This window comes from Rhinoderma darwinii, chromosome 1 (genome assembly GCF_050947455.1).
Source record: "Rhinoderma darwinii isolate aRhiDar2 chromosome 1, aRhiDar2.hap1, whole genome shotgun sequence".
NCBI classification, from domain to species: Eukaryota; Metazoa; Chordata; class Amphibia; order Anura; family Rhinodermatidae; genus Rhinoderma; species Rhinoderma darwinii.
This window is the reverse complement of record NC_134687.1, coordinates 110996683-111020992: the sequence shown is the minus strand read 5'-3', so window position 1 is coordinate 111020992 and position 24310 is coordinate 110996683. Positions and strand designations below refer to the sequence as shown.

General features: G+C 40.9%; 1 protein-coding gene across 3 annotated transcripts in view; it reads right to left on the bottom strand.

The window, feature by feature from the left end:
* MARCHF1 (membrane associated ring-CH-type finger 1) overlaps nt 1-24310 on the bottom strand; it is a 312223-nt gene that overhangs the window by 237903 nt on the left and 50010 nt on the right. The gene's annotated exons all lie outside the window — the stretch shown is intronic.

Genomic DNA, 24310 nt, shown 5'->3' with positions numbered 1-24310 from the left:
TGAAGTTAATTGATTTAACAGTAATATAATCCTGGTTACAACAACAGAATACGCAGAATAAGCAAAGCCCTGTGTGTGTGTGTGTGTGTGTGTGTGTGTGTGTATATATATATATATATATATATATATATATATATACACAGGGCCGCCATCAGGGGAGTATTAGGGTATTAGGGGTACTTCTGTAAGGGGCCCGGCCAGTGGCCCGCGGCATGAGGGGGCCCCCACCATGGCCGGAGTCTCCGCTAGCAGCCGCTATGGCTGCTACAGCGGGACGCCACTGAACACTATGGCAGAGCAGGGAGGTATCTCCGCGCTCTGCCATTAAACAAAAGATAGGGATAGGGGATACATGTGTGATCGCTGGCATTGATAGGGAGAACGGGGGACTGAAAGTCCCCTGAAGTTCTCCATCACAAACCTCGGACTTCCAGGGTCTGAGTCGGCAGCTCCGTAGAAATGAATGGAGCGCCGGTCGCGCTTGTGCGCATGGCGTTAGCGCCATAAAGCCCCCTCTGTAGATAACGCCATACAGAGTCCCCCTGTAGATAATGCCATACAGCCCCCCTGTAGGTAATACTATACAGCCCCCCCTGTAGGTAACGCTATACAGCCCCCCCTGTAGGTAACGCTATACAGCACCCCTGTAGATAAAGCCATACCCCCCCCTTAGAGAATGCCATACAGCCCCCCCGTGGAGAACTCCATACAGCCTCCCTTGTAGAGAACGCCATACAGCTCCCACTGTAGAGAACGCCATACAGACCCCCTGTAGATAACGCCATACAGCCCCCTTTGTAGATATCTACAGAGGGGGCTGTATGGTGTTCTCTACAGAGGGGGCTGTATGGCGTTCTCTACAGACTGGGATGTATGGCGTTAAAGTTGTATATAAGAAAGTTTGTTACAATGTATGTCAATCATCTGTGAGCTAAACGCAGCAACAACACAACCCCCTCTCCTGTGCTGGACTCCAGGCAGATGGCTCTTATCTACACTGATACATTGTAACAAGACCATCAACTGTGAAAGTAATAAGCCAGGACTAGTTTTAATGTTCTCATTCACAGACAGCAGGCAGAGATCTTGAAAATCATGAGGAACTGAAGCAGGAAGACAGAAAGCTGCAGAATGTCATTATACAGTAGGCTGGGGTGCTGCACCACTCGCAGGGAATTTATACGTGTAAGGTTATGTTCACACGGAGTATTTTGACGAGTTTTTTGACGCGGAAACCGCGTTGCAAAACTCGTCAAAAACGGTCCGAAAATGGCTCCCATTGATTTCAATGGGAGGTGTCGGCGTCTTTTTCCCGCGAGCAGTAAAAGGGGGGCCCAGAAAATTTAGCTGTATGGGGCCCTGAAATTTCTGATGGCGGCCCTGTATATATACATTGTCTTGCTGGATAATTCAAGTGCGCTTGAGCTTCGGGTCATAAAGTGACGAGTGGACATTCTTCTTCAGGATTTTCTGATAGAGCAGAATTCTGGATTCCATGAATTACGACAGGTCATCCAGGTGCCGCAGAAGCAAAGCAGCAGCCCCAGCCACACTACCACCGTGTTTGACTATTGCTTTGATGTACTTATGGTGGAATATGGTGGTAGCTTTACATGAGACGTAATGAGTCCCATGTCTTACAAAAAGTTCCACCTTTGATTTATCAGTCTACAGAATATTATCCAAAAAGTCTTGAAGTTCATCTAGATGTTTTTTGGCAAATGCGAGATTAGCATTTGTGCTATTTGAGTAGTTTGCGCCTTACAACTCTCCTATGGACGGCATTTTTGCCTAGTGTCTTTCTCATTGTGGAATCATGTACATTTACTTTAACTGATGTAAGTGAGGCCTGCAGTTTTTTAGATGTTTGTTTGGGATCTTTTGTGACCTGCTGGATGAGTCGTCGATGCCCTCTTGATAACATTTTGGTAGGCCGGCTACTCGTGGAAAGCTTCAGCACTGTTCCAAGTTTTCTCCATATGTGGATAATGGCTCTCACTCTAATTCACTTACGTCCCAGAACCAAAGCAATGGCTTTGTATCCCCTTCCAGGCTTGTAAATTTCAGTGATTTTGTTTTGCATCCTTATTTGTATCTCTTTAGAACGTATCATCATGTGAAGGTTTTTGAGACCTTCTAGTGTGCTTTACATTGCCAAACAGGTTCTATGTAAGTGATGTTTAGATTCAACAGGTCCTGCAGTAAAAATTTCCTTGGTGTGGCTAGTGAATTTAATCCCAATTGTCAATTGAATTTGGTTAATTGTTTAGTTCTGTAGCTAAGAGGGAATTACTTTTTCACATAGGGCCAGGTAGGGTTCAACAGCATCTTTGCTTCAATAAATGAAATCACCATTTAACCCCTTGGTAAAATCCACCATACAGTTATATGAGATGTGCGACACCCACCTGCAACTACCAGTATCGAAGAAAACTCTGATTGCGGCCATATAACCCCTTAGATGCCCAGGTAAATCATGACAGTGGCATTTGAGTGGTTAGAGGGATAAGTTTTGGGTGCCGGTTGGTTGCCATGGCAGCCAAAGGCCAATTGAAGGCCTCCAGATCTGTCAACAATGCCCTATTGCATCTGGCAAGGCATAATATTAGAGCAGAGATAAAGACAATACACTGCAATACACAGTATTGCTGTATATTGCATGAGCAATCCATAGATTGCATTGTAAAGTCCCCTGTGGATACCAAAAAAAAGAAAGGAAAAAATGTTTAATAAAATTTAAAAAAAAATAAAGGTTAAAAAAACACACCTTTTTCCCATTTTGCACAAAGCATTTTGGTATGTAATAAAAAAATAAACATAATTGGTATTGCTGCGTCCATAAAATTCAAACTATTAAAATATCACGTTATTTATCACACCTGGTAAATGCCGTAGGAAAAGAAAATCAATATGCAAGCATTGCTGTCACCTTACTTCCAAAAAATAAATTAAAAAGTTGAATAGAAGTTATTGTACCACAAAATGCCTCTCAGAAAATGGCAATGCAAAACATATATATATTTTTTTTACTAAATAGTTTTTTCTTTGTAAAAGTAGTACATCATAAAGAGATTATATAAATTTGATATTGCTGTTATCCTATTAACCTGCAGAATTAAGTTAACATGTTTTTACCGCATGGTGAACGCCATATAGACAAAACTCAAAACTATGGAGGAATCGCTGTTTTTTGCCATTCTGCCCCACAAATAATTTTTTTCAGCTTCCTAGTACTCTGTTTCCCCGCAAAGAACAAGTCCTCATATGGTTATGTCAACGGAAATGTAAAAAAGCTATGGCTCTTTGAATTTGACGAATGGAAAACAAAAATTGTCTGTGTCTCCAAGGAAAAAAGCTTTTTGTATTTACATCAGTTATCTTTGGCTAATATTAAATGAAGTCTGCTGATTTGAAACATTCAAGTGTGATAAATATACAAAAAAAAAAAAGAAATCGAGAAATACTTTTCTACAGCCCTGTATACGTACATGTATATATTTTTTTTAAATATATATATATATATATATATATATATATAAAATGACAACAAATTGGAATTGATTCATCAATGGATCTAATTGATTTCATCAGAATTTTAAACAATGTCAAAATTCATAATTTGTCATCAGTTACGGTACACTTTCGCATGTGATGGCTAACCCAGCATGCTGAGTTGCCACATTACCATCACTTACATGCGTTTTCAAAGTTGCAAGTAGCCCCAAGTAGCACACGGTTATACAGTAATTTTACTGCGAACAACTCATGACCAATTGTTGCTGTGAAGCGCTTGTCTTACATTACGATCTCAATGTTTGATAAATGCTTAAATTGTAATTTGTGACATGAAAAAAGAGATACATGAAATGGATTGAACAAGATGATCACAGCTGACAGGGCGGGTGTTTGCGCGGACAAACTGGGAAATTGCCCAAGGCCCCGATCCTCTTAGGGCCCGCTGCCCGCCGCTGCTGCGGGGCCCGTGCTGGCCATCCCATAACATTTATGGGCGGGCAGCATGGGCCCTCGCAGGACGCAGATACAGATGAATATTATAGGCTACAGGCCACTTTAGGCCTGCAGCCTATAAGGCGTTGGGAAGAAACCCTGCACAGGCTGGCGTGATGATGTCACTGCACCACACTGGTTTGCTCATGTGTCCCGCCCGTAGGTAGTGCATCGCTCTGTCCGTCGCAGGAATGGGGCAATGTAAGTACAACATTTTTTTTTGGGGGGGGGGCTGTGTAGCACTATATACAAAGGAGGGGGGCTGTGTGGCACTATATACAAGGGGGAGCTGTGTGGCACTATATACAACGGGAGGGCATTGTGGCACTATATACAAGGGGGAGCTGTGTGGCACTATATACAAGGGGAGGGCCTTGTGGCACTATATACAAGGGGGGGGCTGTGTGACACTATATACAAGGGGGCTGTGTGGCACTATATACAAGGGGGGCTGTGTGGTTCTATTTACAAAGCAGGCTGCGTGGCACTATACACAAGGGGGAGGTGTGACACTATATACAAGGGGGTAGTTTGGCACTATATACAAGGAGGGCCTATGTGGCTCTATAGACAAGGGGGGCTGTGTGGCACTACATACAAGGGGGAGCTGTGTGGCACTATATACAAGTGGGGCTGTGTTGCTCTATATACAATTGTGGGCTGCATGGCTCTATATACAAGGGGGGCTGCATGGCACTATATACAAGGGGGGGCTGCGTGGCTCTATACACAAGGGGGTGGGGCACTATATACAAGGGGGGCTGTATGGCACTATATAAAAGGGGGGCTGCATGGCACTATATACAAGGACCCTGTGTCGCACTATATACATGGGGGGCTGTGTGGCTCTATATACAAGGGGGGGTTGTGTGGCACTATCTACTAAGGGGGGGTTGTGTGGCACTATATATAAGGGGGTTGACTGTAGCGCTATCTACATGGGGCTGTGTGTGGTGCTATCTACAGGGGCTGTGTGTGGCGCTAACTACAGGGGGCACAAAGGGGGCATTACTGCTGTGGGGGCACAAAGGAGGCACAGTTACTGATGGGGCATTTTTATTGTGTCGAGCACCGAGGGATCGTTATTACCATCTGGAGCATTACGAGTTTGTTTAGAGAATGGGGTATAGGAGGGGAGGATGCTTGAAAAGCGAGAAACCAACATATCTGTGTGTCAAATTCTGCAGAGACAAGTCATGACTGGAATAAGTCATCACTGTGGTATGGGCTAGATGGAGAATATAAGGGAAAGTGAACGACTTTAATCAGAGAAAACATCACCTGTCACTAGATATAAATGTGCTGTAATCACTTATATGGTCTGCCTGTGTATAACTGGCATCTACCACTATATGGTCACTACATGGTGGCAATATTGGTCTTTGTATAGTGGTTTTTATTCAGTAACAGTATGGGGGTATTATTCAGTCACTATGTGGTTATGGTGCGGCGGTATTATTCAGTAACAGTATGGGGGTATTATTCAGTCACTATGTGGTTATGTTGTGGTAGTATTATTCAGTAACAGTATGGGTGGTATTATTCTGTCACTATGTGGTTATGGTGTGGCGTATTATTCAGTAACAGTATGGGGGTATTATTCAGTCACTATGTGGTTATGATGTGGTAGTATTATTCAGTAACAGTATGGGTGGTATTATTCAGTCACTATTGAGTTATGGTGTGGAGGTATTTTTCAGTAACTGTATTTGGGTATTATTCAGTCACTATGTGGTTATGGTGTGGCGGTATTATTCAGTAACAGTATGGGGGTATTATTTAGTCACTATTGAGTTATGGTGTGGAGGTATTTTTCAGTAACAGTATGGGTGGTATTATTCAGTCACTATGTGGTTATGGTGTGGTAGTATTATTCAGTATCAGTATGGGTGGTATTATTCAGTCACTATGTGGTTATGGTGTGGTAGTATTATTCAGTAACAGTATGGGTGGTATTATTCAGTCACTATGTGGTTATGGTGTGGCGGTATTATTCAGAAACAGTATGGGAGTATTAGTCAGTCACTATGTGGTTATGGTGTGGCAGTATTATTCAGTAACAGTATGCAGGAAATATTTCATCTGGTATAGTGGTATGATTTAATAACTGTATATGTCTATAGATACTTTTTTTGTGTGAGGGGGGGACATATGCTTTGGGTCTTGCAATATGCCTGGACGCACTAGAAATCAGTGATGCCGTTCTCTGCACATTGCCTTCTGAATTGACTGCATTATTGATACGGTAAGGGTGTGTTCAAATCGGCGTCGGGGTTCCGTTCATGGCTTCCATGAGACCTTTCCGTCAGGGGAACTCATGAACGCAAACCAAACTGAAATCATTGCTTCCGTTTGCATTACCATTGATTTCAATGGTAATGCTTTCGTTGCAAATGGTTTCCATTTGTCTCCGTTCCGTAAGGTTTCTGTTTTTTGTATCAATAGGGCAGTCGACATGTGTTCCCCTGACGGAAGCCATCCAGGCCCTAATTCAGCATTTGGGGCCCCACTTCTAACCTTGCCCATGGCCACACTTTGTCTAAAACCGGCCCTGACAGCTGATAGGAAATGCGATGGAACAAAAGTAAAAACTCAAAAAAAAACAGTTGGTAAATTTTTTTCATATTTATATTGGACTTGTTTTATATCTATTTGGACTATTCTTTATAATCAAAATTTGGAATTAACACTCAGTAGCATAGCTCAGCATTTTACTTAGCATAAATCGTCTAGAATAAATGGATGTTTAACAGTTTATTTTTCTCTTCAGGCAAATAGCTTACAAGTGTTGCCTGCTCTACAGGTTCTAGAGGAAAACTTAGGCTTTGTTCACATCTGCGTCGGGACTCCGTCCATGGGTTCCGTCAGGGGACCCATGAACGGAATCCAAACTGAAACAAATGAAACCATAGGTTTCCGTTTGCAACACCATTGATTTCAATGGTGCCGAATCTGGTGCAAATGGTTTCCATTTGTCACCGTTGTTTAAGGGTTCCGTCAATTTGACGTAATCAATACCGTATTCATTCTGTCAAAATGACGGAACCCTTAAACAACGGTGACAAACGGAAACCATTTGCACTAGATCCGTCACCATTTAAATCAATGGTGATGCAAACGTAAACCTATGGTTTCCGTTTGTTTCAGTTTGGATTCCATTCATGGGTTTCCCCTGACGGAAAGCTCAGACGGAACCCATGAACGGCGTCCCGACGCAGATGTGAATGAAGCCTTAGTTAGCCATTGCAATCATTAATTTGCTACTACTACGGCAGTCTAATTATTATTAGTTTGAACATGCTGTTTGCTAGGTAGCTGCCTGAATATGTCCATCTTGTTGCTTAGCAACAGAAATGGCAGATAGTGGGTGACTTCAATAGTTCTTCACATGGCTATGTAGCTCATCAGTACCACTCGCCATATTGGAGAAGGGTTGGTTACATATTTTCTTAAAGGTAATGTATCATTAAAAAATGATATTAATTTAATGAAGTTTTTAATATAAATGTTAAAAAAATGTTTGTGCTATTTTATTATTTTTATTTTCTTGTTACTATCTAAAAAATAAAAATGTAAATATTTAGACGTGTTGGGAGAACCTGCCGACGTATTTCTCTGATGTATGGCTGAATGAGCATATACCGTATGCTGGGAGCTTTCTCAATGTATACGCCAAACGTAGGGCAATAACGAGGTATTAACACCTATGGGTATGTGCACACGTAGTGACCAAAAACGTCTGAAAATCCAGAGCTGTTTTCAAGGGAAAACAGACCCTGCTTTTCAGACGTTTTTTGACCAACTCGCATTTTTCGCGGCGTTTTTCGCGGCGTTTTCGCTGCGTTTTTTACGTCCGTTTTTGGAGCTGTTTTCATTGGAGTCTATGAGAAAACAGCTCCAAAAACGTCCAAAGAAGTGTCCTGCACTTCTTTTGACGAGGCTGTATTTTTACGAGTCGTCGTAGGTTGACAGCTGTCAAACGACGACGCGTAAATTACAGGTCGTCTGCACAATACGTCGGCAAACCCATTCAAATGAATGGGCAGATGTTTGCCGACGTATTGTAGCCCTATTTTCAGACGTAAAACGAGGCATAATACGCCTCATTTACGTCTGAAAATAGGTCGTGTGAACCCAGCCTTAGGGAGTATTCACATGGTGCGTTTTATGACTTTTTTTGGAAGGGAAATGGAAAAAAGAAAGCAATTCCGTTATTGTTTTTTGCATTTTAAATGCATATTATTTGATGTGCGGCGTAGAAAAAAGTCTAACTTTAACATTTACAACTATACGAAATGTGTATAGGGATTTTTTTTAGGTTTTACTACTTTTTCCACAAAAACCCCTTTAAAAAAAACAAATTATTTTCTGTGTCGCTGCATTCCCAGAACCTTAACTTTTTTATTTTTCCGCAATGTAGCCATATGTGGGCTTGTGCTTTACGGTACAATATGTATTTCTTCCTACTACCATTTTGGGGTTCATGGGACTTATTTATCAACTTTTATTATTTTTTGGGGGAGGGGTGAAAAAAAAAAGCAATTCCGTCATTGTGTTTTGATTTTTTTTTAGAGGATACACCCTGCAGCTTAAACAACATATCAACTTTATATATATATATATATATATATATATATATATATATATATATATATATATATGAACATTAATAACTTTTTAGTCGCACTAGGGGACTTCACAAAGCAATTGTTTGATCGCTTTTATAATGCTTTGGTATACCTAGTATGCCAAAGCATTATTGCCTATAAGTGTAAAACTGACAGGCAAACTATTAGGCCCCCGGCTGCTATGGTGATCGCAGACTGCTGATGGGTGACAGGGGGAGTCCCAAGCTTCTGTCAAACCACTTTCCTGTGCCTGCGCAATCAGAATGAAGTGTGCAGCATTCTGCAGGAACTAACCATGTACGTTATTCTGTGTTAAGGGGTTAAAGGAGATGGTTAGTTAGAAGAAAAACATCCAAAAAGGGAACAAACTGTTAAGTTGTGATGTTATAAGTATCAGACCCTACTGTATCTGTACATGCACTGGACGCATTCATCTACTGTTCAGCACCAGCGCAGAAGTGGAGGCTGTCAGGGACAGCCGAGAAAGCGGTTACATGAATTAATCACGGGACCACCACCATTTTACATCATATGGGTACGGAGACCGTCGCTTTCTATTATTTACACAGCTCAAAAGTGGCTTTTTTTAGAGAGTACGAGTACGAGTACACATTCGTTCACTCACTACAGCTGAAAGTTGCCCAAAATCAATAAATATGTTCAAGATGCCCATGGAGGGGACACCAGTGCGATTTCCTTTGCTGGTTTAAAAAGGGTTATTCGAACTCCAACACATATTAATAAACATATGTATTTATTACAGAGGGAAGCGCGGTGGATAGTGAGGGCTGAAGTAGTTGGTCTGTTAGGAATGAACAAGCAAATTACTTTGTTTGTTCCTATAAAAATAGGGTAATCCTATTAATTGTGCCAATGTCCTGTAGATATGCCATAAATGTCTGAGATAGAAAAAAAACATTTTATGTGGGTGTTTCTTTTCTCTATTTTATTTGCATATATATCAAGTGTTGGGTTGGTACACAAGTGCGATATTAAAGGGGTTATGCGGGGACCAAAAATTATTAGCAGTGTACTCACTGCAGTATGTGAGTACACTCGCTAATATACATTCCGGTCCCCCGTCGCGCTGATTCAGAGATTTTCATAGATTTTTATAGCGCTGACGGGGGACTGGAAGTCTAGTTGCACAGCCTTCTTTGATGACGATATGACTCTTCGTCACGTGACTGACCCCACTGTACTCTATGTACTCGCTGTACTACTGCTACTGCTTGTACATAGAGTACAGTGGGGTTGGTCACATGACAAAAAGTCGTTTGGTCATCAGAGAAAGTTGTGTAACTAGACTTCCGGTCCCCCGACATCGCTATAAAAATCTATGAAAATCTCAGAATCAGCGCGACGGGGGACCGGAATGTATATTAGTGGGTGTACTCACATACTGCAGTGGGTACACAGCTAATAATTTTTGGGCACCGGATAAGCCCTTTAAGCATAGCCAGCGTGAAATGGCTGTCACCTCTTCTGTGTTTGTATCAACCACGCTGTATCTTTTAAATGGTAAAATCAAAGTTACGTTATTTTAAGGAAATTGGTGACTACCGCAACTTCTTTCTTATTGCTTGACAGATGACGGTAGAAAAGTGCAGTGCCAAATCGAGATCCAAGAGATTTGCCAATCGAAGCTGAGCTCAGGGTCAAAAGCGATGGTCACTAGCCAAGGCCAGGTAAAAGAATAGTCAATCACAGGTACAAGAACAAGAGTGTTGCAGTCAGGATGAGACCTAATACTCTGGCAGCTGTTGGTGCTCAAAAAGAGGCTTACAAAGGCAGTCCAATTGAATTCTGTTACAGGGAGGTCTTCTAATTTGAAGGTAGTTCCTCACACGATCACTGGATGGAGCTCTGGCGCTGGAAATGGCTGAAATACAATGCCAGGGAGAGTAGGAGAGTCTACCCAGTAGTTGGGACTGACCCAGAAACTTAGACGTGGTAAGAAAGCGCCTGGCGCCTTTTTGTTACATCTAATTTCCATATGCATTAAAGGGAACCTGTCACCAGCATTTCACCTATTAAACCAGCAATACCAGGCGGTAGTGGATGAAATATAATTTCAATATAACCTATAATTGTCTTCTTAGTCGGCGTCTTAGCTTTAGTATTCAGTTTTTTAGTGTTCCCACAACGTATGCTAATGAGCATAAAAGAGTCATATCTTCATTCCTCAAGCCTTTCCAAGTTAATCCCGCCTCCTTACTTTTGATTGACAGCTCCACGCCTTCCCACAGCACACTAAATCCTGCGCTTATGCATTGATGTCCTCTTCTGGGGTGTGCGCACAACGGGACTCTGGTCAATTGGAAAATCCTATTAAATTATTATTGCATTGAACTGAGCCAACCTTAGTTTGCATGATGCACCCAATGTATAGTATTGTATTCCTGAAATTGCGGAAGCTTTTGAATTTGGTTCATATACATAACCAAACTAGATGCACAATTATTCACTTGGAATTATCAGTATATTCACATTTTTCATGAGAACATGCAAAGCTGTAAGGCAAAGAAATGCAAACAGGGATAATATATAAAGTAGACTGTCTAACCTATTATGATTAATTTTACCTAGAATATAATTCCGCTTTATTTTTGAATAAATAGTACATAATAAATTAACATTTTTAGTATATTTATTTTATTAAATTTTTACATTTGGAGCACAAGTTCACTTTTGCTGAGATTTTAAAATTCTGCAGTTCAAAGCAACAGACTGCAATGTGCTCCTTTGTCAATGACAGTACTTGCTGACAAGGTAACAGTTTGAGGTCTTTTGCTATTTACTACCACTGAGGCTCAGTTCACATCACATCAGAGACCTCCGTAGCGCGTGTTTTATGACGTATACCTCCAACGTATTCTACTATATAGGTCTACAGTGAGGTACGTCGCCCATAGCATCCCATTGTAAAATATTTTTTTTACTGCATTCCTCTGTATTGAATAGTGAAAGTCTACTACATTATTCCATTCAGTAAAAAAAAATGGATACAGCATGCAGCGGTAAAGTGATGTGAACATAGTCTATATAACCAAGAGAATTTCAAATTGCATGCAGCAAATTTCATTAAAAATAAACTTAAACTTTAAAGCTTTTAGGCTATGGCCACCTTTGGGGTCTTTTATTTTCCAGTGTGTAATTATGCATTTCTAGGTTACGCTAAGACTTGTAGTATCTCAGTGCTCAAGTATGTAATTGTTCGTTTCTGGGTTAATTTAAAAAAAAAAAATTGAGTAGATGAACAGAGGATGGTGAAGGACATCACCAGCTGCACCTGCTCAATTCACTTACATTGTGCTGATGTCGTATTAGAGGCGCCAGCACAGTGTAGAGAGAATCTCGGACTACCACATACACCATACACGTTGACACTATGGGAAGTAGTAGTCTCAGAGTTACAGCAATATTAGTTGGCATGACTACCACCTGTGTTTTTTGGTAACAAAAAAAATGATAACCCTACCCAAAATTCATCCTATGCCTGCTGAATGTAGAAAAATAGAAGGGCTTCTTCATTTTTTTTAAAGTGATTGTGAGTCAGTAGATTCTATGGTCTATATACTCATTAAATGGGGTTACAAATTAGGTTACCAATAAATGAAGAGGGAAAAAAATCGTTAGAGAATAAAATATTCCCATTCCCCAGTCAATGATTCTACAAAGTAAAAGTTAGCATCTAATTGTTTAGTATTGTGTTTTATATTCACGTGGACAAAGTCACAATGCTGTGGATCCGGTGGAGCATCAATGTAACATCCCACTGACATCAGCCACTGAGGCTAAGCCCCAGGGAGAAGCGCTGTCAGGCTGCGATGTGACCGAACATTTTGCCTGCAGACTGTTCGGACCAGTTATCATATTGCTTGTTAATGACCTTGCAGGTCAAATAAAGAGTATATGAGATCTATCTACTCACTAGGTTTGTTTGTAAAATGTTTTTAATGAATTTAAAATAAACAAATATTTTTTATTGCTGAAGTGCTGGATGAACTTTTTGGTTTCCTGCTATACTTTGCCTTGCGGCCAACAAGGATTCTGTGTACTCAAAAGCTATATGGACTTAGTTCCAAATACTGCTGATTATCATCTGGACCCGGTAAGCTTTCTTTACTTATATTTTCAAAGGCAAATAAGTTCTTCTAAATATAGACAATATGTTTACAGCAGTAAGGGCAAAATATAAAATTAATATAGAATGATAGATATTAAAGACTTTACAAAGATATAAATTAAATATCCGTAAACCTACGTGTTTCATGGCAGCCATCTTTCTGGCTCTCGCACATAATCCTCACATCCTCAGATGGATAAGGGCCTCATTACTATTGTTTCTAGAGTCAAGCCATAGGGAAAGCCATACAGCACACATATAGACTAAGCACGTAGTTAACCACAACAACACATGGTAGTGTCCCCTATATAAATGTTGGTCGTAAATGTAGAAAGATATCCTTGACACATCTGACAAGCTTGTAAAAATGAAAACTAATATTAGAAGCCACCTAAGAGTTTACAAATGACAAATAAGTGGATGCCTATTATACTCCCAACTGCGAATGTAATACATGTAACTGAGTGTAGCAGGACAAGGCTCTGATCGCAAATATACATCGCCTTTATTCTAAGACATACTTAGCTTCACAAAGATCCACTTAACTGATACTGGGGTGTAGTTCGTGCACCTATCGCTAGAATTGGTTTCTCTAAATATATTTTCCTAATTATCTGTCAGTCAGTCTTCCCAAGACCACATAACCACTATCGTATAACTTACTATGACTAGAAGTTGTGCAGCTTGAGACTAGTAAGCATAAGGCATGCCTCCAACATTTTTGGACGGTCAATGGGAGACTCTTATGGGTCATTATGTGAAAGATCCATTTTTCATGCAAATCTATACACTTGAATAGTTTTTTATTTAAATATCAGTATACAAATCATCTATATATAGAAATCCAAATCACATTAAATGATGAAAAAAATGTACAAGTTGGGGACTAATATACAGTTAGGTACCAGGAAGATAGTTTTTGAAGAACTGCAGTAAGTTTTTTAATGCAAATCTATTTCCCAGGTCAAAAAGAGGGACATTTAAAATCACACTAACTTTTTAAGCAATTTATGCTAATCTAATAGCTCAAGTGAGTAGCCAAATAATTTGATTAAAAAAATGTTACCTTTATATAGCTAAAACTAGTCAATGAAGTGCCAGCCTCTAGGTGTCGCTTTTTTATCTAATCTCCCGCCCACCCCCATTGTCAGACAAATCCCGTCTTTAGTAATAGAGATTCCGAACGGAAAACCAAAATTGGGGTGGTGTCCACTAGCTAGAGCTACAGTAAACGCAGAGCCAGCCAGCCTACGCTAAAAGGTAGAGCTTCGCTGCTATGTTTCAGATTAGAATGGTCATTATGCCTTCTCTACTCCAATCGTTCTAAGAGATCGCTGTTTCTCTTTTTCTGCCCTGTGAGCTATGTTCTTTTTCAGCTAGCACTCATTTGGCAGATTTAATCAAGCTTACCCCAAATGTCAATCTCTATCTGCAGTGAAACGCTAATTTCAAGTGTTTCAACCTTTTCTTCATACACAAGTTTTTACCCCTGCATTTATTATAAAGACTTTTCACCCTACCTAAATGTCTAATCTGCTTCCCTGCATTATTGCTTTAAAAGCAGTCTAACAGCGCTGTTTAGCACAAAACACACCACAACCGTTTACCTATTGCGTTATTTATTAGTAAAATAAGTAACATTTATCAGTTTATTTTTTATTTTTTCTTTGCTGCTAACCTTGGATCTAAATCTGAATTCACGTAGCCATAGTAACTGAACTGTATACAAATAGATACAAATTTAGATAAGTTTATTATGTAAAATATGTTGATACACATAGATATAAATAAATTATAATTAGGAATATTTTTTCTATATACACTATATGGACAAAAGTATTAGGACACCTACATATTACACCTGCAGGGGCTTTTATGACATACCATTCAAAATCCATAGGCATTAACATGGAGTTGGTCTAACCCTTTGCAGTTAAAACAGCGTCCACTCTTTTAGGAAGGCTTTCTACAAGGTTTTGGAGTGTGTCTGTGGGGATTTTTGCCCATTCGTCCAGAAGAGCATTTGTGAGGTCAGACACTGATGTTGGACGAGAGGACCTGGCTCACAATCTCTGTTCTAGTTTATCTCAAAGGTGTTCAATGGGTCAGGGCTCTGTGCGGGCCAGTAATGTTCTTCCACATAAAACTCACCCACCATGCCTTTATGGACCTTGCATTGTGCACTGGGGCACCGTCATGCTGGAACAAAAAAAGGGCCTTCCCCAAATGATTCCCACAAAGTATTATTTAAAATGTGTTGTATGCTGAAGCATTAGGATTTCTCTTCACTCGAATTAAGGGGCCTAGGCCAACCCCTGAAAAACTATTCCATAGCATTATCCCTCCTCCACCAAACCTCACCTGGCATTAACATCTGCACAAGAACTGTGCGCCGGGAGCTTCATGGCATGGGTTTCCATAGCAGAGCAGCTGCATGTAAGCCTTACATTACCAAGCACAATGCCAGGCATTGAATGGAGGGGTGTAAAGCACTCAGGTTGGTGAATGTCAGGAAAATGCCTTACTGCTTTGTGCCAACTGTAAAGTTTTGTGGAGGAGGGATAATGCTGAACAAGCCAAAGTTTATATAGCCTAATGCATACACTCACATGATTTTTGCATATAGTTGATCATACGTTTTTCCTGGGGGATATGTTTTCCTGGTTTAAAAAAATCAATTTTAAAATATCTTATTAGAGAATACTGTGTAAATGAAGGAGGTCTCCCATTAAACACCCTTATCTTATAGCCAGGGCTTCAATTCCTCTTTAGTGCCACTTGCTGCTGGATTCCCCCAAAGTTTACGGCTGGGGGTTCTACTGGGGCCGATCTTGTCGGGGGGAACTTCTAACAAAAATGTGATTGTGCAAAGTGGACAAACCCCTTAAGAATGCAGCCTATTTTGGCCTTCAGAGGCAGCTATTTTTTTTGTCGTTGCACGATGAGAGGCATAACTTTTACATCTCTAAGGGCTTGTTTTTGTGGGACTAGATATATTTTTCAATGGTACCTTTTTGGGGTACACACAATTTATTGAATAACATTTATAAAAAAAATAGGGGATTTAAAAAAACAAAAAATGTACATAGCTTACCATGCGGTATAAATAATATTTTATCTTTATTATACAGTTCGTTACGAATGTGGCGATACCAAATATGCATTTTTTTCACTATTTTCGCACTGTAATAAACACATTTTATTTGTTATTTTTTTTCATTTTAAACTTGTTTTATTTTTATTTTTTATAAACTTTATTTAATTATTAATTGTGCGATACTTCTCTATTGCAGTGTATTATTGCCTGTCATAGAGAGGTCCAAATAGGTGCGTACACATGGCAGATGCTGGGTTCATTGTTAGGCCCTCAGCTGCCATGACAACCCATTGGCACCCTGCAGATGCGTCGCAGGGGCTCCGATGAGGTGACTGAGAGAGCCGTGATCACTATCGACCGCAGCATCTATGGGTTTAAACAACCAGGATTGGAGTTCTCTGATCCTGGCAATTACAGCGGGATGTCTGCTGCTAGTTACAGTCGGTGATGAATTAGTACGGCAGTTTTGTGAGAGCGATTCGCTCGGGTTTAAACTGTATGTCTAAAACATGGCGTGAAAGAAGTCTAAACAGCCATAAGTTACACAATCTAAAAAAAAGATAAATGGTCTTTTACCATCAAACGATGTCCAAAATGTTATTTTAGGTGGTGTACAATATGGAGGATATGAGAGTGAAAACCTCTTGTATGGGACGCACATATTCCAAATGGCAGCCCTGCTGAGTAGTCAAAGCATCTGCTAGTTATTGGCTGTTGTCTACTGCATGTCTATACTTTCCAAGTTTTGAAGTGAATGGAGACTGAACAAAATGTACTTTTGCTCCGAGCTCACAGACATAATTTCCTTCTGAAATTCTGTGAAGTTTTAGTAAATATCCATAAACCCTATTCAGATTTTCTATGATGACAAGAGACAAGAGTCTACAGTTGATGCCCAAAATGATCTTACTTCATAAACCTCTGCAGCTCTGCACTTTCTCAAGCAGCATTTACATCACGTTAGCGGCGCCTTGGCTATCATATTCCAAGTGTAAACCCGGCTCAGTCCTCTGTCTTGTAATGTTTAGAATATATCAGACAACTTTCCGTCCAAGCATTCATCATTATCACACGTTTCTCATTTTTCACAGTACCTTGCATTACCTCTTATTACTTTATAAGAGAACACCCAGAAATAGAGCTTCATGTTCACACTGTTTACACTGAATAAATGACTGGATGACTAATCTCCTTAAGCGAAGTTACACATGAAAGAGAAATTATAGTTCTAAGCCAAACAAGCAAGCAAACCATATTTTATAAAGTCAAAATGCACAGAAAAGATCCAGAGCTTCCATGCCTTTTCTGAACCCCTCCAGTTATTTCATAACTTGAAAGTTCTCTTCTTTATCAGAAAAAAATATGGAAGTGTACGGTAAAAATATATAAATGAATACAGTTGAGCAGCACCACTGTGATTACAGAAATGTTAAAGGCGGACAATAAAAAAAAAATGGATCCCATTAGCACATGGAAAAGAACACTATACTGAGCGTTGTATGCTCCTAACCAGTGGGACTATTCTAAAAGTGAAGCTGCACCTTCTATTCCTTTTTGCTATATAGGCAGTGATATTTGCATTACCTTTTTTGTAGTTACTTACTTAGGCTTCATGCACACGACCGTATTTTTTCCCACGCGTAAATACTGGCGTAAATACGGGTCCAGTGTCACACGTGTTCGACCCGTTTTGCACCGGTATTTACGGACCCGTGCCTGTAAATACGGGTCCGGTGTCACCCTTATTCCACCAGTATTTACGGGCACGTTTTTCGATGCAAAATTGCACTGCACTAATCGGCAGCCACTTCTCTCTATCAGTGCAGGATAGAGAGAAGGGACAGCCCTTTCCGAGGTAAAAGTAAAAGAAATTCATACTTACCCGGCCGTTGCCTTGGTGACGCGTCCCTTGACATCCAGCCCGACATCCCTGGATGACGCGGCAGTCCATGTGACCGCTGCAGCATGTAATTGGCCTGTGATTGGCTGCAGCAGTCACATGGGCTGAAACGTCATCCAGGGGTGTCGGGCCGGATGTCGAGAGGGACGCGTCACCAAGGCAACGGCCGGGAGACCGCACTGGAGGAAGCAGGAAGTTCTCAGTAAGTATGAACCCCTTTTTTTTTTTTTTTTTACAGGTTGCTCTATATTCTGATCGGAATTCACTGTCCAGGGTGCTGAAAGAGTTACTGCCGATGAGTTAACTCTTTCAGCACCCTGGACAGTGACTATTTACTAACGTCGCCTCGCAACGCTGCCGTAATGACGGGTGCACACATGTAGCCACCCGTCATTACGGGAGCTCCATAGACTTCTATGGGCTACCCGTGCCGTTATTACGGCCTGAAATAGGACATGTTCTATCTTTTTCAACGGCACGGGCACCTTCCCGTAAGAAAATGGGAAGGTACCCGTGGCCAATAGAAGTCTATGAGCCCGTTATTACGGGTCGTAATTACGACCCGTAATAACGGGAGTTTTTACGGTCGTGTGCATGAGGCCATATTGTTGATTTTACTCCGTCCAGTGTTGAAAATAAGCTGCTGGTCTGAGTAGTCTTTGGTCCCCCGCTCGGGACCTCCGTTTATGAGCCAGAATAGAGCGCTGCTCCAGCTCTTGTGGACTCAAAACCTCCAGGTATTACATGGACGGCCATTCATCTATAAATACTATATTTCCTTTGCAGTGGCTGCAGCAGAGGATATGTCCGGCCAGACAAGACTACCCCTAGAAAAAAGTAAACTGTATGCCAGGAATGCTGGACGCGCCGGCGCCACAGTAGCTGCATTCTGAAACTGAAAGTCCCTGATAAAACAACCCCTTTAACTTTTAAATGTAGCTGATCTGCAGTGCCAGAAATAACCAAATGCATATTGATGGTGCGGTGCCAGATACTGCAGTCATTGGTGGGGCTCCCAGGAGTGAGACCCACACAGATCATACATTGATGATGTGTGGTGTATCTTAAGGATAGGCCATCAAACATATATCCAAGAAACTCCTTTAATGGGTAGTTCCCAACTCAGACATTTATGCAGAATATGCCATAATTGTCTGATAGATGAAACCCCAGCTCTGGGACCCGCACCTTTCTCCAGAACGGCGGAATCCAGGCGTAGAATGAATGGAGAGCTGTCCGTATATGCGCTCGACTCTCTCCATTCATTACTATGGGAGTTACTGAACCAGCCGAGCCCACAGCAGGCCCCCTTTCAGACATGTATGACATATACCATGTTTATGGTAAAATATAAGAAAGTCGACATACACAGCGTTTTGGTTTGTGTCCGACGTAATTGCGGGATTCCGATATGTTGCTATGGCATAATGGACCAATAAAGGCCCCCAGGTTGGCTATCTGTGTATGCCTATCAGACTCTATGGGCCTAATAGTCTGCCTGTCAGTTTTACGCTGACAGGCATAATACACCACACTACAGGATGCAGTGGAATCCCGCAAATGATTTTCATGGTCAACTCCCCTAGTGGGACTAAGCAAAAGTTAAAAAAGTTAAATTAAATGTTTAGAAAATTAAAAAAATAACACTGATATATGAAACAATAAAAAAAATTAAAAAAAATTAAAAAACAAATAAAACAAAGTCCCCTTACAAAATGCTTCATTATGGAAAAAAAATATATTTTAAAAAGTACACATAATTGATATGGCTGCAAACATAACAACCCATATTATAAAATGAGAATGGTGAATGCCGTGTTCATCCACCACGGTGAATGCCGTTCAACCCCTCTCCCAAATAAAGGAGTAAGAGTTATTTAAGTCCTATGTACCCCCAAAATGTATCCCAGAAAGATACCAAAACCATCTCACAAAAAACAAGCGCTCATAAAGTTCCATTGACAATAAAAAAAGTAAGGCGCTCATGTGGCGACAAAAACAAATAATTTTTTTAAAAAAAGTGTTTTTATTGTGCGAAAGTAGTAAAACATAAAACACAAATGTGGTATCGCCGTAATCATAATGACACGCAGTATAAAGTTAACATATAATTTATACTGCATGGTGAATGTCATAAAAACAAACCGCCACACAACAAATTACTAAAAGTTTTTAAATATCTTATGCTAGAATGGCACGAGACTGCTGAGGCCAGTGATTGGCTGCAGTGGTCACGTGCATGAAAGGCACATCATCACTACAGGACAAGACGAAGGGAACACAGGAGCGGTGCTGGAGCAGTGTGGAATTAAACAGTTGAACATTGATTTTATTTTGGTTTTTTTTAATCAACTTTACTGCTCTTAGCAATTTTCTTTGCTGGCTAGTTCCTGCTACAGTCCCTCCCTCAATTAGAGTCCATCTGGTTGGGGTATCCTATAATCTGTCACTAGCAAGAGAGATTTCTGGGACTTCCCTACAGCAAATTCCTAACCTCCTTGCAGGAAACAAGGGGGGGGGGGGACAGGACAGGGCAAGTCTCCATGGTTCAGTCTAGCCTGCACTAATGTGATTGTGGCACAGAAGCTCCATATAACAACCTAGACCTGCAACCTGCAGCCGTCAGTCCCAGGGATCAACTTTCTTATACCAAATCTTAATGGAGTATATAATACAAAGTTTGCATATATATTATGACTAAGTGACATAACTACTCTTCAGATAAAAATGACAACTTGCAAGTGATAGCAAGGTAAAGAAAGGTGATTTACTAATGATACAGTTACAGTAAATTAATGCTTTGCATATATAGAGGTTCACACAACTATCATTCTGTATGTATGTATATCGATCTATCTATATAATCCAAAATCCAGCAGCACAGGCGGCTTGCGGGTGCAGGCCCTGGGGAACAGACCCACGTCCCGTAAATATAGAAAGCAAAAAATTAGGCAGCACTCCGTAGAATAAAGTGACAAAATGGGGGGGGGGGGGTACTTTATTACCCTCAGTGCAACGTTTCAGCTCTGTCCACTACAGCTTCTCTCAAAGGCTCTAGTGGACAGAGCTGAAACGTAACACTGAGGGCAATAAAGCTCGCCCCATTTTTTCACTTTATTCTATGGAGTGTTGCCTAATTTTTTGCTATCTATCTATTTATGATATTTTATTTCAGTTTTTCTAGTGATCAATGAATAATTACAAAGAGTATTATTCATGCATTCCTAGGTTTGATCTCAGGTATCTTTTTTTTCTCACCCTCTTAATGGGGATGTGTTATTAAACATTGCTTGATTTTTGCACATTCTTTTTTTAAATCAGATAATTTTTTATTGAAGTTTCAAAATTATATAGTACAAAACATATTAAACAAACCCTATCCCAAACCCTCCCCCCAGGCACCGTCACAAAATTCCAAATTAGATAGTATATGAAATAGAAATTGTACCAAATATCGAATACATTATTCACAAAATACAAGGTACATGGGACAGATAATTTTCCAAATGTCAAGTAGCTTAATCATCTACAAGCATGTATAATACAAAACAGATATAATATATGGCATATATTTAATCCTCTCTATTTCCCCCCTTCTCCTTATCCCACATCTATATACATAACCCCAATACCGTGTAAAGGCTGGCGGTCATACAGAGTCCCTGAATAAATTTTATAATACAGATTCCATTACCCCTACCCATGGTCCTCATATGGATTCGAATTTTTTAAGCGTTTTGCGCTTTACATAGACAACCTTTTCAAATACAATCATTTTATTCACTTTTGCAATGAATTCGCTCCTAGTCGGCGGGGCGCCTTGTATCCAATGTAGTGCAATTCGTTTTCTAGCTATATATAGCAACCTTACAATAGCCAACCGCTCCAAAGTAGAGCGTGGGGTGTCCATAATACATCCCAAAACGCACTCCATAGGAGTCCCTTGCAACACAGGTCCCTAGGCCTCCTGAATCACCTTCAGTACATCCATCCAGTACGTGGTTAACTGTGGGCAGGACCACAACATATGGTTTTGATTGACAGCTCCTTAGCCAATCAGGGCCGGACAGGTGGCGGCGGTGGGCGGGGTTAAGAAGCTGCATCCCAGAGGGAAAAATAATTACCATAAAAGGCGGGAAGAGTTTAAACGACGATATTTGCAGACAGAGGAGGACTTCAGGAAAGAAGAGAACAGGAACGAACTCTGGACAGCTGCGGCCATTGAGGGGTCAGGCGAGTTTAACAGGTAAGATGTTGATGACAGGATCCCTTTAAGAATGTATAAATATCAGATGTCGATGGATGCACCTTGGAGGTATATAAGTCTGAATAAAAGTCTCTCAAAACTTTTACAACTTCCAAGTTCTCTGTAACTAAATGGACCTCCGCCGTTTTTAAAGCAGTGATATGTGTTACCCCCCTGTTGTACCTTTGCTACCACTGCTAGCATATGACCAGCCTTTTCTCCTTCTTCAAAGGTATTCTGTGCAAAAAACTGCCGTTTTCTGCTCGCTACAGCTAACAGATGTAAATTAAGTGCCTCTTGTGCTCTTCGCAAACTCATTTGCTGCACCACAGTAGGATTTAAAATAAATGCCGCTTCTGCCTTACTTATTTCTTCATGTAATCTCGCATCCTCCACCCTAGTAGCTGTTTTGTGCCTGCTAATTGCCTGCATAAACAGGCCTCTCAAATACGCCTTCATTGCATCCCATACATAGGGAACAGAAGAAGAGCCACAATTAATTTGAAAATAGTCCTCTAGCGTTTGGGGAATGAAACCTTGCCCATCAACCAAAGTCAGCCAGAAAGGGTTCAACTTCCAGATTCTCGGGCGTTGGGGACTCTGGTTATTAATATCAACCATGACCCTAATGGGAGAATGATCTGATAACGTTCTAGGTAGATACTCCACCTGATTAACTAAGGGCATCATACCCTCATTCCCCAAGGCCAGATCTATACGGAATAAAGAAGAATACGTGGATGAACAGCAGGAAAACTCCCGTTCACGAGGGTGTTGTAATCTCCATATATCCAACAATCCTATTTCTTGTACCAATGTACCAAATGGAGTCCCAATCTTCCCTTCACTCCTGTCCCCCTCTCTACATTTGTCCCAGTTGGAATCAAGAATATTATTGAAATCCCCGAGTAGGAGCAAAGGTATCCCTGGTTTATCCGCCACAAAAGACATGGCCTTTAATAAGACTCTATTACAAAAAGGAGGAGATATGTATATAGATATTATTATAAAAATTTTTGAATATATGGTACAAAGTACACAAATATATCGACCTTCTGCGTCCACCTCCATATCCAGACAATTAAATGGAATCTGTTTATGTACTAAAAAACGTACTCCCCTAGAATATACTGAGTATGTAGAGTGACCACTAAATTTTTGCACATTCTAACATTTACATTTTACACATTCTCACTTTTAATTTTCACACTTTTCTAGTAAACGTGACTTTAATTATCACGTTCATGTGCTGTAAATGTCAGAATGTTCACTAGTCTGCTGTCATATTAATCGGAACAGAACAAAACAAAACGGGTAAATACAGTCGCGGAATATGGACATAGAAACATGTAAAATACACACTTGTTTTCATAGTAACAAACGAAACGCAAAAAACATGCAAATAAAATCTAGAATACTAACAGAAAAGAATGGAAAAGAAGTTATGCAAAATAAAAACAGCATTGAATATTTAGTTCTGAAGTTATCCGGATAAAACGGGCAATAACGGTGTAAAGGATCTGCCAGGCACTACGTCTGGGTATACTCCCAGGATTAATCAGTCGACACCTGAGGCCAGACCTCTGAGACTGACACCTGCTCCCACCAATCAGGGTGGCAGGCTCAGGAGTGGGAGAGCCTATCGCGGCCTGGTCAGTCAGAGTTAGCTCCGCCCCCTGTCCATTTATACCTGCCGTTTTCTCTTCCTCCTTGCTTGTTATTCTTCTTGGATTCCTGGCCCCACTGCTGCCTTGCTCCAGCCTGCTTCTGCCGTGCTTCTGCCTTGCTTCAGTTCCGTTTATCCTGCGTTGCTCTGCCCCTGGCTTGCTTCTGCTCCATGCTCCCGTTTGTATACTCCACTACTTCCTGATCCTGACTGGCTCATTCACCGCTCCGTTTCCTCGCGGCGTTCCGTGGGCTACTGTATTCCCTTGCGTGTTCCCTTAGACAGCGTAGGGACCGCCGCCAAGTTGTACCCCGTCGCCTAGGGCGGGTCGTTGCAAGTAGGCAGGGACAGGGCGGTGGGTAGATTAGGGCTCACTTGTTCCCTTCACCTCCTTCCTGCCATTACAAACGGCATTTCTATCTCGGTGTAATGCATGTTGTTCAGTTGTCCTGGTCGGGATTGTCATAGATTTACCCAGAGGTGTAGCTACAAGGAGAGGAGTCACAGTGTCTAAGGGCCCTAGAGGCCCACAGTATTAGGCACATAGTGGGTGGAGGCTCTGTGAAAGATTTTGCTTTAGGGCCCAGGAGCATTAAGTTACGCTTAAAGTTAGATTTAACTGAACAAAATAAAGCA